Source organism: Gallinula chloropus (assembly GCF_964237585.1).
Source record: "Gallinula chloropus genome assembly, chromosome: 1".
NCBI classification, from domain to species: Eukaryota; Metazoa; Chordata; class Aves; order Gruiformes; family Rallidae; genus Gallinula; species Gallinula chloropus.
In genome coordinates, this window is record NC_140085.1 from 148,303,415 (window position 1) to 148,319,009 (window position 15,595).

The window sequence follows — 15,595 nt, forward strand, 5'->3', positions numbered from 1 at the left end:
AGTGTGCCTCCAGCAGCTCTGTTTTGCATGGATAATCCTCTACGGCCTGAAGGCTGTGATTGGATGAGGTGGGCTTTCTGCAGACCTGCATAGAGATTCCCAACAACACACACCAGAAGGAAATGTCTCCACAAAACTTACCCATGTTTTCTACACGGCCATAGCCTTAGAAGGTAGAGTCCCTGCATTCCCAAAGGCACACAGGGCTGTACACAAGCACATGTCCCAGGTCCTTTTTTCTGGCTATTTGAGAAGTAAACAGGTTCCAGAATTGCTTTAATTGAAACTGTGTGTTTGAAGAGTTCGAGTGCCATGTGGTAGATGTGGCTGGTATGAACATGATGTTGTAAAGATGCTGTAACTTTTATGGGCTTGCCATTATTCAGCCAGGCTGTAAGGCGTTGCATCAAGGGGGAGTTATCAGAAGGAAACAAAATTGGGAAAGACAATGATTCTGAGGCAAAGCAGAGTTCAGCCAACACCACGAGTCCATTGCGAGACAGCAGGGATGCTGTGAGCTGTGGAATGCTCTGGTGAATGCCTGGAAGGTGAGCAGCCCAATCTAGAGCTGGCACAAATGAAGATACTGAAACCTGAAAGGTGCTGGCTTGTCAAAGGAGACAGGTGGGACAAGGGGACAGAGAGGGAATGGGGGGGGGTGTAAGGGCAATTGTCAGTACCACCTGGTTTTGTCACCCTGTCAGAAGCACCCATAATAAAGGGTGTTTGAACTGAAGAATGAGAGCAACTGAACCAAAAGTATCTTGCCAAAGCTTCACAGGAGAGCCTGAAGTAAATGGGAAAATGTATGAATGGCCTTCTCTCCATTCATGCCCTCTTCTGCACTCAACATCCCTTCAGATGAACAAACAGTGCTTTATTTTGATAAATCTGTGTTTGGATTGTTTTGGCTGGTAACTATCTCTGCTCCTTCCTTATGCTTTTGGGTTGGGTTTTGGCTGAATGCCAAATGGCGACTGGGGACATCATCCCCTTTGCAGCTGGGAGAGGAAGGGCAGAGTTTTGGGGAGGAGGCAGCCCCCCACCCCCAAGACCTGCCCCAAGAATGCCCAAGCCATGCCCCTATGGGACCTGCCACTCTCCACCAACTTATGGAGGAACCTGGACAACAGGTTCAGGCCAGACACCTAAAGCTGAACAAAGTGGCACCTGCTCTCAGCATCAGCCAAACTCCCTGAAGACAGAGGCTGATGGGTGCCCAGAAGAACTGGGCCTGTTGGATTAACAGCCCTGGCAAGGATGTGGGGAGGAGACGTTGGGAAGTGCCCCAAATGCGTAGATCTACCCTCAAAGAGAGGTGCCTGTGAAGAGCGGCGGTGTCCCTGCACACAGCTTCTTCTAAGGCCTAGGCCAGTTTTAGGAGAAGTGACCATTTGGAAACGCACATTAAACCATAAGTCAGTAAATTAATGGGTTTTTTCCTACCAGAGTATTTTATGTACACAACTAAATACTCCCCGAGCCCTGTGTAAGTTTGGTGTTGCCTGCAGTGAAGCAGTTGAATTCATGCACCTTGTCATTGTTTAAATGACTATGTCATCATAATCAAATAGGTAAAATGATTCATGCTGCCTCTGATTGGCGAATTAAGGAAGCACCGTAGCTTCCAAGCACAGACCTGACAGACACAGACTCACAGAATCACAAGGTTGGAAAAGGCCTTTAAGATCATTAAGTCCAACCATTCCCGTCCTGTGCTAAACCATATCCCTAAGTACCTCATCTACCTGTCTCTTAAACACATCCAGGGACAGTGACACAACCCCCTCCCTGCGCAGCCTGTTCCAGGCCCCAACAACTCATCTAGACAGATGCATTTAAAATAAAAATATATTGCATATATTTTTAGGTAGGAGAGCACGCAGTAGAATAATAAAAACAAGTAATATAAATCAATGCAAGATTTGTGATTCTTAAAAGATTGTCAAGGTTTTTCCTTGACAAAAATCACTGCAATGAGATTGCTCACTGGTAACACTTCCTTTCCTCGGACCCAGCGCAGCTGCACCCAGAAGGGGACCTGGGCATTTGTGCACTGCAGCATGAATGAGCAGAGAAGATGTTTTGAACTTCTCCATAGCGATGCACATTCCTGAGAACCGGTTTATCGTGAGGACCCATCGATTTTCCAGTCTGACCACTCCAGCCCCTATCTCTCTCATGCTCTGTTCACACCTCGGAAGCCACCGGTGACTCAGGCCGGGTGGCAGAGACAACGCTGTCAACTTCAACTGCCAACGTCAGAAATCACATCCCACCAGAAATAATCAGTATAGTACAGAGACCTCATGGACTCAGCTTGCGGGCTGCTCATGCATCACAGGCGACAGCAGACCCAGCTAACTGGATTGCCGGAGCATGGCCGCAGTGACATTTAAGCACGGCCAAACACATTAACAATTGCGTTCGGGGAGTAGCGATTTCACTCTCTGCTCCACCCAAGAAACTGGAACAGCACTATTTGCAGTCATGATTATTCTTAGCTAGGTTGCCATGGAACAAAGCCTGGTTAATCCTAATGGACTGATTCAGGAACAATCTCTCTCTTGCTAACCTTATTGCCTAATTCTTTATCACTCCTGGTCGATTAGAGTTTACCCAAGAGGTAAGAGCAGCAAGATTTTGAAGGAGTCATCATTTCACTGTGTCCAGTGGGAGCAGCACGGTCCTCTTGCTAGGAATAATAAAGGATGATTTTGTTTCTCCTTGAAGCAGGCAGAACGACTAATTTTTCCTTCCAGAACCTGATTAAATCTCCATTTAGTTTTCCTTGAATTCACAGGATTCAGTACACATGAATTCATACATTCCTTCCAGCCTTGGAAATGACAAGCATTGGGTCAGACCTTCTCATTTTTCAGCCAAATGCGTGTTTCGGAGAGCACACGTATGAGCTGACAGGCGGCTGCGAAAAGAAGTTGCTGGGTTTTGTTTCCCGGGTGCCAGCTTCACAGCCATCTTGCTTCTATCACCAAGCACTAGTCAGACCTCTTCCATTTACCAACAGCAACACGTCACATTAATTTCACACACCCCACAACCCCCTGGGAAACTGGGTGGGAATCAGTGCTTGTGGTCGTACTCCCAGTGAATGCAGGCAGCCCATAACGTACAGCTGATAAATGGACCCATGTGGCAAAGAAATTCATGGGGGTAGAAACTCGTGCTGTGTCCAGTCACTCTGGTCCTCCAGACTGTGTCATACAAGTGTGTTGTGATACTCTCAGGATATCTATCTATCTATCTATCTATCTATCTATCTATCTATCTATCTATCTATCTCATATATCGTGACATAGCTCTTCAGAGCAAGGTGTGTGAGCTTACATGAGTGCATGTGTGTAAGTACAGTGGGGAGAGGTGTGTTCTTCACGGGGTTTTTGGTAATAAATACTGCAGAAGTTAAGTTACCATCAGGTAGTGGGAAGGAGACAGGGAGAAGAATGCCCCTCTTGTTTGCAGTTCGCCTCGTACAGCAACACAGACACAAACACCTGCTTGAATAAATCCCTGGAAAAATATCACACAGAGCTGAGCTCGCAGTGACTAAAGCCACCGCAATATTGCCTTTAAAGAGGGAGCACCCTCAGGTCACCGCAGACACCACCGCTCTGGTGTCTGCCAGGGATTACGGGGAACGGCACAATGTAATTTTTTAAGTACCTCCTCGCTGGAATAAATTTCAGACAGATATTAAAACCAGCCCTAACAACAGAGGTATTCAAAGCGAAGGAGCGTATTGATGAAACAGATGGTAACCATAATTAACTTGGGCATTTTCTCCCATAAAACACATAGTTTTAACTCAATTAGTTGGCCTTTTTTTTTTCTTTTTCTTTTTTTTTTGATTTAAACAAACCCACTTGCATCTAATCACCAACCGGTTTATATCCAAACAATAAAATAGCCAGTTTTAAGAAATCTGGATAGGACACAGACCAGGACAAGAACCATCAAAGTCTCCGGCAGCCCCAGCACAGGCAGCGCCCCGGCAGTAGCCTGGCCAGGGAGGTTAGGGTCTGCTGCACCCAGCTGCCCCCTGCACCCCCTGGGAGCCGTCCCCTACGCTGGGATGTATCTGTTTGTTTACATTAAGTATAAAGAATGCATCCTGCAGCTGCTGCAAAGCGATGTGAACTATGCAGCGCGAGCCAGTGGCGGGGGGTTAATTTTCCGTGGTGTTTGTCAGCAAAACAGGAATCTTCAGCTATTTGGCCATAAAAACGCGCTGACATAAAGCAGAGTAGATAAATCACTCCAGTCCTGCTGTAAATGTGTAAGTATTTGAACCCTTCCTTGATGCTTCAAAACCACGGCGCAGGCTACGCCAGCGGTCCCGCCTAAGATCATTTATCACACTTGCTTTGTCGGTTCAGCTTGCAAAAGGAGATCGTTACCCAAAAGTAGCGTTTGCTTCCAAGTGACGTGACCTTCCTTGGAACTTCTGTGGGTTAAAACGTAATTAAAATGTCCCTTCAGCTTTATGTGGGTTTTCTCTACCAGGAAGTTAAATTTCAGGATGTTTCCTATCGACAGGTTTGGAAGACCAACTTATGGAAGTCTTCTGACTTCTTTCTCCTGGTGTTTTATGCAGTGCCTTAGTGCAGATGTGTACTGGGGAACTCTGAAGGCAAGGGAAGCAAGGATTTCTGTTTGGTTTTTAACCATAAATGAAGCAGAAAGGTTTCAGATCCTGGTGGCTGAGGCAGTTCAGTTGCGGTCCCCCCTGCTTTCAACGACATCATTTCCATGTCAAGGCCAAGTTGGTCATTTGGCTTATCCAGTTTCATCACTGCCTGGAGTAATGAGAACAGTGAGAAAAAACAACAACTCTGGAGCCAGCCCAGACCACAGGAAGCCAATATAAAATAACGAAGGGCTGAAGTTTCAGGGCTTGTTTCTATTTCGTATCCGTAAACAGCCTTTGCCTCGGGAAGTCCAGCAGCGCGTGGCCTCACTTGGGCAAAATCCCTGAGGATTTCCAGGGGAAATTTGGCTGCAGATGGGCAGGCTGCATCTGACAGCTCCATCGGAGCGCAGCGGCTGCCTGGCTGCCCATCAGTAGGCAAGAAAGCCATGTCAATGCTGGCAGCAGAAACACCCTAAGCCGGGGTAAGCGGGGCCGTTACCGGTACCGCACCGTGCAGGCAGGTTTCCTGCCGCAGTGACAGCCACGCCTGGATTCGTTTTTTCAGATTTCCTGCTTGGAGGCTGCTCCCTCTCTGCTTAGACTCGGGGAAGCTTAACCTGGGACTAAATTTGGCTTCTCACGTGCATCTTGCTCCATCTCTCTGGTTCCCTCAGGTGCATTTCTGTGTGAACGTGGGTCACTCGCCACACTCCCTGCCCCGCCACGTAAGTTTTGGGAGACAAGCTGTGCCCGGTCTTTGTCAGAAGAGTCAGTGTCCAGCTGCAAATGCTGTAGGAGCAGGACTTGTGCAGAGCACTGGTGGCCCTGCTTTAACCCCCTCAGCTTCTGGCAATCAACAGGTCAGGTTTTAAACCCTGTCTTCAGCCAGAGGCTCCCTCTCTGTTGCATGCACCAGCCGCCGCAGACTGGACCTAAATCCTCTTTGCACTTACAGAGCTTATCCCTGACATGGGTCCCTGCACAGCGGGCATTCGGTGGCTCTTCAATACCACCCTGGGAAAGGCAGGCTTCCTCTCTAATCCCCTTAGCAGTTTTTCTGATCAACGTAGGAGAAACAGTGACTCAGGAAACAAAACACTGATTTTTTTTAAATATATATTTCCCTTTTTGGAGATTACACAAATACTTTAAACAGCCTTGTAAACAATGCACGTGCTGTGGGAATGGGGTAACTGCACAGCAGGGAGGGGTGTCAAAGAAAATAGACAAGTGCTTTAAAGCAGGGGACTTTGGATACAGTGGTGAGGAAATCAGTCCTAGAAGGGCTAAAACTAACTCCCCATAACAAGGAGAAAAGCCCAGAGTAATTTCTGAACCTATGGTTGGTGTGGTTTTATTCCATACCTGTATTTACCGTGATCAACAACGATGCCTTGAAGCTGCTCCACTAATAAATTGCTCTGCAGCTCCCTCTGATGGACAACTTCACCAAAACCGGGTTCAGGGTAGCAGCGAGCAATGATGAGATAAAACTGCCCTTGGTGTTAAGATAAAATCATTATTTTTGTGGTGAAATAGTTGTCACGTGCACAAACCCACAACACCGCTATCATTCTCCATCCATATGTCGCTTTATTTCTCTCCACAGATATTCGAGCGCTTCTTTAAAGAGCTTCAAGTGGCAGAGAACTAAGTCAAGAGGCAAAGGGCCCTGGTGTGGGTGGAAGAAGTGCAGAAGACAGGCAGGCTGCAGGCAGCGGCAGCTCTGCATTTTGTATCCTGCATCCCACATCCTGCGTCCCACATCCTGCATCCCTCTTCCCACGGGAGGTTGCACTGCCCTGGCACAGGCAGCGCCCAGGCACGTGAGTCCTGCGTGGGGCACGCCACATGCAAGGACAAAGTGGCAAAGCAGCAAGGCCTGGAGTACAGGCATCTCCCAGGCTTTCTGGAGAGCCTAACCGTGCTTTACCGTCCTTTTGCTAGTGTCAGAGCAAAGTTTTAGCTCCAGCAAGGTCGACAGTCTGACTGGCACCTCCCTGCCAGGCTCCCTTGCACAGTCACACACACGTGTTTCGGCGAGCAGGCTGATGAACTCAACTCCCAGGCAAATGTCTCTGCAGCTGCAGGAGAGGTGCTGCCTGCCCAAGAAGCACGCTGCTGAACACCAAGCAAAAGTAAAGGATCTTACAAGAAGGGAACTAAATTAATGCCCAAACAGCATTACCAGGGATCATTCTAAACGCAGTTACATGTGCACTGAATTAAACAATCCACTGTAAAACTCTGTATGTGACAATTCAGAGAGGAGCTGGAACTCCTCTCCTATGGATGCGGATGTGCACCGAAGCTTCTGGCGGGAGCGTGCGGATTGTCACGCTCATCTTCCCTATCGCTGTGCACTCCTAAGGCTGCAGCTGGCACCGGGGCGATCAGCACAATCACTGTGGGGTGAAGTCTGTTTGATTGCCAGTTCTGTTTTAGCTCCGAGATCCTCAGGAAGTCAGGAACGGGAGAGAAGGCTGTAACAAAACACCTTCTCCCACATCTGAACAAGTGGTACCAGTAAAAGCCACATTTTATTTGCACACACATAGGGATGTGTCTCCACGGTGTGTTTCTCTCACCTGCATAGCAGCAGGGACAGGGAGGTGATTGTCCCTCTCTACTCTGCCCTCATGAGGCCCCATCTGGAGTTCTCTGTCCAGATCTGGGACCCTCAATACAAGAAAGATGTGGAACTGTTGGAGAGGGTTCAGAGGAGGCCACGAAGATGATTAGAGGGATGGAGCAGCTCCCCTGTGAAGAGAGGCTGAGGGAGCTGGGCTTGTTCAGCCCGGAGAAGAGAAGGCTCTGGGGGGACCTCATTGCAGCCTTTCAGTACCTGAAGGGAACATACAAACAGGAGGGGAATCAACTTTTCAAAAGGGTAGACAATGGCAGGACAAGGGGGAATGGATTGAAGCTAAAGGAGGGAAGGTTTAAATTAGATATTAGGGGGAAGTTTTTTACAGAGAGAGTGGTGAGGTGTTGGAACAGGCTGCCCAGAGAGGTGGTGGATTCCCCGTCCCTGGGGCTGTTCAAGACCAGGTTGGATGGTCAACCTTGTGTAGATCCAGGCCTGGAGGTTGTTGTCCCTGCCTGTGGCAGGGGGTTGGAGCTCTATGATCCTTGGGTTCCTTCCAACCCAGACCATTCTGTGATTCTATGATTCTATGATTTAGTTTCTTCAAGGGTTTATTTGTGTCAACCCCTCCCTGCAGTTACGTACAACAATTATATATATATATATACATATATTCTTAGGAGAAGTTAATATTCTGTGTTATCAATTACTTCTAATGCTGACTTTGAAGCCAAGGTGATGTTTTACAAGCAGAGGAAGAGTAATAATGGACACTAGGCCAGAAAAGCATCTGAAGACAAGAGGACAGCAGTATTTCACAGTTCCACTGTAGGGTTTAATTACCACAGAAATAATGCAGCAAAATATTTGAACTCTAAGGAAAAACATTTAACATTCTAATACACCTTAGTTTGCTTCATTGAGATGTGGAAAGTGTTCTTCTGGAGATGAGGAGGCTCAGGGGACACCTTACTGCTCTCTCCAACTACCTTAAAGAGGTTGTGGTGAGCTGGGGGTCAGCCTCTTCTCACAGATAGCTAGTGATAGGACAAGAGGGAATGGCTGCAAGTTGTGCCAGGGGTGGTTCAGATTGGAGATTAGGATAGATTTCTTCTCAGAAAGAGTGGTGGTTCCTGATTGGAATGGGTTGCCCAGGGACCTGACTTTGTCTCTCCCTTCTGAAAGTTAACACCCAGTTCGCACCACAATGGCATGCTTCACAGAATCACAGAAGGGTAGGAGTTGAAAGGGACCTCTGAAGATCATCTAGTCCACCCCCCTGCCAGAGCAGGATCACCTAGAGCAGGCTGCACAGGACAGCCTCCAGGTGGGTTTTGAGTGTCTTCAGAGATGGAGACTGAACAACTCCTCTGGGCAGCCTGTGCCAGGGCTCTGCCACCCTCACAGTGAAGAAGTTCCTCCTCATGTTTAGGTGGAACTGCCTATATTTGAGTTTATGCCCATTGCCCCTTGACCTGTCACTGGGAACCACTGAAAACAAACTGACCCAATCCTCCTGACACCCACCCCTCAGGTATTTATATGCATTGATAAATTCCCCCCTCAGTCTTCTCTTCTCTAGACTAAAAACTCCCAAGTCCCTCTGCCTCTCTTCGTAAGAGAGACGTTCTAGTCTCCTAATTTATTTATTCATTTACTCATAACCCCAGACACTTGGGTGTGATTCTAATGTGAAAAGTTCAATAAAAGGATTTAGGGAACAGTGCTTAGATGAAGGGAGTAGTAGCTCCCTAAGCCAAAGCCACAGCAGAGAGGTCATTACATTATCTCTTTAGAACACAGATGATCTTCATGTAAAACCTTCTGTCCCACCTGTGAGGCTGTGGTACCAATGTGTTACTGGCATGTTGAGATGTCATTTCAACCACGGAGCTGCTCACCTCCAAACTCGCCATTTGGTCACTACCACCTTCCTCATCCTCCACAACAAAACAGGACGGGATGTCTTGGCACCAGCTCAGGTGTGCAGCAACCGCGCTGCTGAGCCTTTATGATGTTAGGTAAGCTCTGGATGGAAGCTCTGCAGGAGGAGGGAAAACTGAAGGAGCTTTCAGATTTATTCCATGCACATCCCCCTGCATTCCTTGAATTTTCCAAAAGAATCTGTCCTCAGAGTCAGCATAGGTGTTAATGTTTATAGTATGCCAGTGACAAGTGAAGTCTCCATCTTCAACATCTGTTTGCATCTTTTTTTATTTGAACTATAAAAATTAAATATTTATGAGGACCAGGAAAGTTCTGGATCATCCTTCTGAACTAGGGACCTCCCCCAAACGCCATGCACAATGATACACAACAGCTTTGCAAGGACATTATCCAAGTCCCACAGCAACCTGGGATGCCACTGTAGGGTCCTGTGGACTTGTATGAGTTGAGTTTGCTGAAGTTAACTCCTGACTCACCCCTCTCTACTGTCAGTCCTTCCTTTGACCCTTTCACTCATCACAAAGACCTGGGAGACTAAGAGAGTGGTGGCACTGGGTACCTGAGACTTCTGTGTGTCTGCTACCACTGATCCATCTACTTTACTCAGTAACAATCACACATTTTCCTTGTTCAGATTTTTTCTACTAATGTGGAGGTAGCAGCCTTTCTCATTGCCCCTGATGTCCCTTGCAACATTCCCAAATCCCTTCTTTGTAGCCTGTGCCTCCTTCCATCTCCCTTGCACTGCTACTCTGTCATGGGTGCCACATTTATCTCCTGATAAAACTTCTTGGGTTAGTCTATTCTGGTCAGGTTGTCCATAGCACTCTGCTAGCTTTCCTCAGTAGCTTTACCCTTCAGAGTTGCCTCTTATGTGTTCCCACCTACCAGTTTCCTAAATAATTTGAAGTCTGGTCTCCTCAAATGTAGGGTCTGTACTCTTTCAGCTACTTCCTCCCATCAGGATACTGAACCCCACTCTATCATAATACACACTTCCTCAAGTTCTTCAAAGAAAGCTTCATCTGCTTTTTCACTCTGGTCAGATGCTCTGCAACCAGCTCTGCCACCTTAACTGACTTTTCTGGTTCTGACCCACAAGCTCTCAAACCAGGCTTTTGTCTATCCTATAGAAATAGAATGCATCCCAGCTGCTCCTTCACCAGGAGTCATGTAGGACATGCAGCATCCCCCCCTTCATCTTCCCTCCTTGCCTTTTCTGTAGAGCCAGTAGCTGTTCACCACAGAAACCTACCTGTGTGAGCTGTCCCACCACATCTCAGTGGTTCCCAGTGTCGCTCTGTGACCACACACAGCTCTAGCTTCCCCAGCTTGTTAGCCAAGCTGCAAGCATTTGTGCACATACATACTCTTAAGGTGCAAGCCTCCTTTCACCATGTTACTCTTCCCAAGGTGTCTCCTGATCCCAGGACCCCCACATCCTTCATTTTCCACCCTTTTCCCATGTTTTGACATCTCACTCCCACATCATTCTTAGTTTAAAACTCTCCTCATCAGGTTTACCACTCTGTTGGCAAACAGACTTCTCTTCCCCTACATCAGCAGGTGGATCCCATTGCTCCCCAACAGCCCTCAATCCTCACATAGGGTCCTCAAGTCATAAAAGCCAAATTCCTCCTCTGCGTCTCCCTAACAGACTCTTTGTGCCTCAAACAGGGTCCCATGATCATAAAAGTAAAATCCTTGTCTACACCACCAGCTTCACAGTTGGATGTTGACCCACATGATCTCTCCATGCTTTGGCAAGCCTTTGCCCTTCACTGATAGAAACAAGACCATGACCTGGGCCCTCCATTTCCACTTTCTGTTATTTTTGAAAACTTTTTTGTTCATTTTTTCAGCCTAGTTTGTAATCTTTGTTGTTTTACAGATGGAAAGATATGTAGGATCTCCATTTAAGGAGTTTTCACTAGCTACAAGAACACTTTTGTGTCTGTGAAAATTTGGCTAATGCTCCCAATTAGAAGTACCCAGCAACACATGCTGTAACTGATAAGCTCTTAGTCTTCTACAAAGTCAAGACAACACAAATCTTTGACAGGTATTTTTGCCATTAGGTTTAAAGAATTTCTTTTTCTTTTTACTTTTAAACTGCAGGAGGCATCATTTAGGTTTAGAAATGACCTACAAGGAGTTCACAGAATCACAGAATCACAGAATAACAAGATTGGAAGAGACCTTTGAAGATCATTGAGTCCAACCATTCCCATCCTATGCCAAACCATATCCCTAAGTACCTCATCTACCCTTTTTTTGAACCCATCAGGGAAGGTGACTCAACCCCCTCCCTGGGCAGTCTGTTCCAGGTCCTGACAACTCTTTCAGGAGTTGCTTTTCCTCAATTCCCCTCAAGTTCTACAACTGTGCATGGAGGGAAAATAAGACATAACGTTGAATGTTGAGTGTACAAAGAGAACAACTGCTCTTAAATTGTCGCGCAGCACTGGAGGAAACCACTGTGAACCAATGCCAGCTTCTTGACTGAGACCCACTCATACTCTGGAGTTTGAGGTTTGGTGTTTCAGAAGGTTGTGAACTTTGAAGAGTCATTATAAGTCTAAGTATCTGAGACAGGGAATCAAAAACTTTGTTTAGGATACATATACCAACCCCCATTGCAGTCAGAGATTGCCTGGGTACACTCCCCACAGCTTCCACAGCACAGCACGCCTCAGCCACCGTGCCAAGGCTCCAAGCTCAGCTAAGGAAACACTAAGCACCCATACACAATTTACCCATTTTTTTGGGGATTTTCACCTGTGGCTTTGGCACTCTTTCACAAGGAAGAATTTCACCCAGAGCATTCAGTAAGATACAGATTATAAAGGTAAAATGACAGTGAAAGACCAACCCAGCAGACAACTGACAGGCAAGAGGTAGACATGAGGAAATAATACAAGTTGTCAGGACATCTCTGCTGAGCAGCTCAGCCAGGATGTGTGCAATCCAGGGTGCAGTTTCAGAGTTGCCATAAAACCATCCCAGCTCACCGTCCCTTCAGGCCTCAGCCCTATACCTTCAGAAGAAACATCCCCCTCACGCTCATTTCCATTGCATCAGCACTTGTAGCAGCAAGGCAAATTGGAGAGAAAGACTAACACACTCCTGATTTACCTTCATATTCTTCCCTGTGAGGGCAGTGAGGCCCTGGCACAGGCTGCACAGAGAAGCTGTGGCTGCTCCCTCCCTGTCAGTGTTCCAGGCCAGGGTGGATGGGGCTTGGGGCAGCCTGGGCTGGTGGAGGGTGTCCCTGTCCATGGCAGGGGTTTGTGACTAGATAGGCTTTGAGGTCCCTTCCAACCCAACCCAGTCTGTGGTTCTATTAAATCCAACACAAGTTAAAACCAACAACTTTCCTGCATGATCCATAAGCTGATCTGCATCACCACAAGGCTGTATGGCAGGGAAGTGGATCGAGGAAAAATGGCAGGAAGGCACTGGCAGGGAAGGGAGTGGCCAGGACTGTCCAGAGAAAGGCTGCAGCTGTATCGCCCTGCGCTGATCATGAAATGAGGTCAGTTCTTTATGAAGCGAGGATGGCAATAATTCTCAGGCATGGGGGAGGGGAAGGAAAAAAAACCAAACCAGACTTGGTATTTTAATTGTATGGCTCAGAAGAAATACCTGGTTGAGTATGTCAGACAATGAAAATGTGCAAAGATTACTTTGATTTGGCCTCTACTAAATGAACAGGATCTTTTTCAGACCAGGGGATCGTGAACTGCACACAAATCTTACTTAAAAAAACATTGCTGGTGAATACTAAATGTTCTTCGGGTTTTGATAAGCAACACTTTTTCCACAGTTAATTTGCTCATTAATGCAAGAACAAGCAGTACCATTAACATTACAAAAGTGTTCACATTCTAGTGACTCCATTCCACATAATTCCTTTGATGTTTTACAAACATACTTATACACCTAGACAGATATTTAGACACTCTTAGGTATGCTGAAAGAAGATAAAATATTTATTACTGAAAGTAATTCTTGCAACACTCTCTTCCCAAATATCAAACAAAACAAAGCTGTAATCTGTGACAGAGATGGCCTCTGCTGAAAAACACCTCCAAGTTCTCTACAGGACTCCTTTTCATTTGGTTGAATTCTTGTGAAAATACACTTGAAAAACATGACTGGGCATTTTATAAATTATTAGCCCTTTTTTGTAATAAAAAGATGAAGGCAAGTTTGCATTTCTCACACAGCCACAGCTAATTTAGCTGAAAAGCAACATCATTGCCTAACAACATCCCTCGGTGTTTCTTTATCCTCACTTCCCATTTTGTACTTTCCATTGAGCAGTCTGCTCCATAAAGAGACTCAAACCGGCTTCCTTGCTTCCAAGCATACGCAGAAGAGATTCCTCTCTGAGGATGGAGATCCTTTAAAAGAAACCAATGTTTTCACTGACCTCTTGCCTGAAAGTTGCCATAAAAGCACTTCATCAATCACACATATAATCCACTACAGTAACATTCCTTAAAAACTCCAAGCATTTTAAAGTTGATTATTGTGTAGATCAAGGAATTTATTTCACTATGCTTTGATTACTATGTATGATTTCTCATTTCAAGAATTAACGTTTTCTAATACTTGGGAAGCAGAGAAAGCTTATCTTCACAGACTTGTGCAGCCCTGAGTAAAGTTCTCCTACTGGCTTTTAGTTAACGTCACTCTTTTTGTGCTGAACTGCAGCCACGGGACACACAGAGTAACTACCCACAGAGTGCATTCAGGTGATGTATATACACATGGAAGGCAGCTGTCCCTGAAGCTTTACAAAATAGCACTGAAAAATTAAGGGGGGTTGGGTTTTTTTTCGTGTTAATTATATGTAGGATGTTTATGTTTGTGATCTTTAGAAATAACTGAGCAACAGTTATTTAGAAATAACTGTGGCAACCCTGGCTGGGTAATGCTATTAATTAAAAAAGCAATTTTTTTACTTTTGTCAAAGAAATCCTTTAGAAACTGGTTTGTAGTTGTTTTGTTGTAGTTTTTTTAAAATTCATATTAAACTAAGTCACATAAATGTACAGGAAAGAAAATGCAATGCATTATACTGTAGAAGGTTCAAACACATTCCTTATAGTTTAGAAGTGTACAATCATGCTTTTCTATATGCTTATAAAGTATATACAGAAAGGTTGTAGTTCAGATGGAACCTTACACCTTCATCTATTTGCTTTTCAGTTTCATATTAGCTTTCCTAAATTTTGCATTCTCAAAGTTTTCAATTGATTTATCTAGCTCTGATATTTGCTTGCGCAACTTGTCTCATTCCCCATGGAAAAGCAACAAAAGCGTTCTTCTATGCCTAAGCTTGAGAAATGTTATTATTTGACCAAAACTTACCTAATTTTTTTTTTCAGAACAGCTGATAACAGCAGTATGGTAGGAAACAGTTCACTTTCTTCCTCTCTCTTCTCCTTTTAAAAATACATAAATACGAGCATAGTGACGGTTTGTGGTGACCTACATCACTAAGCAGACATGGTAAGAACATCCCTCCAAAGTACAAAACTGTGAATCCATGGGCAAGTCTTCAATAATTGTATTTTTTATGATACTCTACTCCTAAAATTGCATGAGATTAAGCAAGCATTATACTAATATACAAAGAGAAGGAAAGGCTTTTTAAGCATACGCAACCTGCTATATCCAACCCCAAGATTATTATTAAGGTTGATTAAAAAATAAATCTGAAGAATTAGAGGTTATTTATAAAACGCCATCAAAACTTCCCCAGTTTAATTTTACTCATCCCTATTACTCAAATGAGATGATCTTTTACCAGCCCCACTCAAACTGGAGCTCTACACTCTTTAACACACTGGTCCCAAACGGGTTACTCATCTTTTACCTACCAAGGTGATTGCTTCATAGCTGTCTGCATCACCCAGGAACCATGCCACTGCATTTAGAATCTGTCTATTGCATTTCTCAGCATGGGCTGGAAATAGCCCCTTGGAGAAAAGAAAGTAAAAGTAAAAAAAAGAAAAAAAAAAGGGGGGGGTTGGTTGGTATGGTTTTTTTGTTTGTTTTTAAAGTAGACTTGTCTTCTTTACTCCTGAGGTATGCAATTACATTTTTCTTGGGCATGAGCACTGCAGGTGGTTCAGAGAGAGAAGGAACTGGGGTTATCTGCAAGACCTGTGCTGTAAGCAAACTCTGCTTTTGCCCCAGTTATCATCTCCTGACCTGACTATGCCACTTCCCAACCAAATCACCTCCAAGGAGAACCTGAAGTTACAACTACAGAGCACTGACCCCCAAAGGGTCTCTGTGCTAAAGGACAGGAACGAGCAAGACGGTGGTAGCACACTGACCCTGAGGGCTTTGACAAAATGCCCCCATGACTTCATCTGCAAAGAGTTTCAGGAAAC